Raw genomic sequence first — 1,424 nt, 5'->3', positions numbered from 1 at the left:
CATTGTTGTAATGTAGGAAGTAAAGATTGCATTGCATAGGGGAGATTACCTCATAACTCATTATGTTCGGTAATATGTACCAAGCTGTTTCCCTTCCAGTGTTTACTTAGCACATGTCTGCACCTTGGATGTGTAGAAGTATTTAAAATTTCTGATTATTGCATAACAATTACTTAATAACATCTCCTGATTAACTGCTCGTGTTGTTTGTCTATGCTCTGTTCACTTGTGGAAAGGGTCTCTTTAGGATTGAGTTTTCTCCAAGGTGACGCATCCAGCAATAGCAGACATGGTAGTCCGGTACTGGAGTCAGTCAGGTCTCCAGTACTCCGAGGCATAATGGATGACTCACCAGCCAGGTTGGCTCTTTAGTGGGAGTTGGAGGAATAGACCTGTCTTTGAGGGTTGGGATTCTTTCTAGCTGGATCCAGAAAAAAAAGACTTGCATTTATATAGTGACTTTCACGAGCCCAGGATATCCCAAAGCGCTTTACAGCCAATGAAGTACTTTGGAAGTGTAGTTACTGTTGTAATGTAGGAAACACAGCAGTCAATTTGCACACAGCAAGGTCCCACAAACAGCAATGTGATAATGACCAGATAATCTGTTTTTAGTGATGTTGGTGGAGGGATAAATTTTGGCCTGGACACCAGGGAGAACTCCCCTGCTCTTCCTTGAAACACTGGGCTCTTTTACATCCACCTGAGAGGACAGACAGGGCCTCAGTTTAACATCTCTCCTAAAAGATGGCACCTCCAACAGTGCAGCACTCACTCAGTACTGCAGTGGAGTGTCAGCCTAGATTTTGTGCTCTGGAGTGGGAATTGAATATACAACCTTAAGACTCAGAGGAAAGAGTGCTACCACTGAGCCACGGCTAACACCTAAAACCCAACTATTTGGGGTGAGGGGGGGTCATCTTATGAGTCTGGGCTCGTGAGGTGTCTCGCTCATCAACAGCGCAAATTGGAAATTTGGATGTGCTCTGTGCACAATTTTTTCACAGTACTGAGTCCTAAGATTGTCCTTGGGCATAATTTTAACAAGGTGATGGGAACTCAATGGGGGGGTAAATAGTCAACCCAGAAAAATTTTGCTTGCATCGGCTTGAGTGATCGTGACTCAATTGAAGGCCCTTAATGTAACTTCTGGGCTTCAGGACTCCAAGCTGCGCAGCGGGCGTGCTGCACACCCGAATGATGTGCTGGGAACTGATCTCCTTATCTAAGGATGGATATACTTGCCTTAGAGGTGGTCCAATGAAGGTTCACTAGATTGATTCCTGGGATGAGAGGGTTATTCTATGATGAGAGATTGAGCAGAATGGGCCTATATTCTCTGGAGTTTAGAAGAATGAGAGGTGATCTCATTGAAACATATAAGATTCTGAGGGGGCTTGACAGGGTAGATGCTGAGAGGTTGT

This window comes from Heptranchias perlo, chromosome 8 (assembly GCF_035084215.1).
Source record: "Heptranchias perlo isolate sHepPer1 chromosome 8, sHepPer1.hap1, whole genome shotgun sequence".
NCBI classification, from domain to species: domain Eukaryota; kingdom Metazoa; phylum Chordata; class Chondrichthyes; order Hexanchiformes; family Hexanchidae; genus Heptranchias; species Heptranchias perlo.
The sequence above is the reverse complement of the archived record's forward strand: the minus strand, read 5'-3'. Positions refer to the sequence as shown.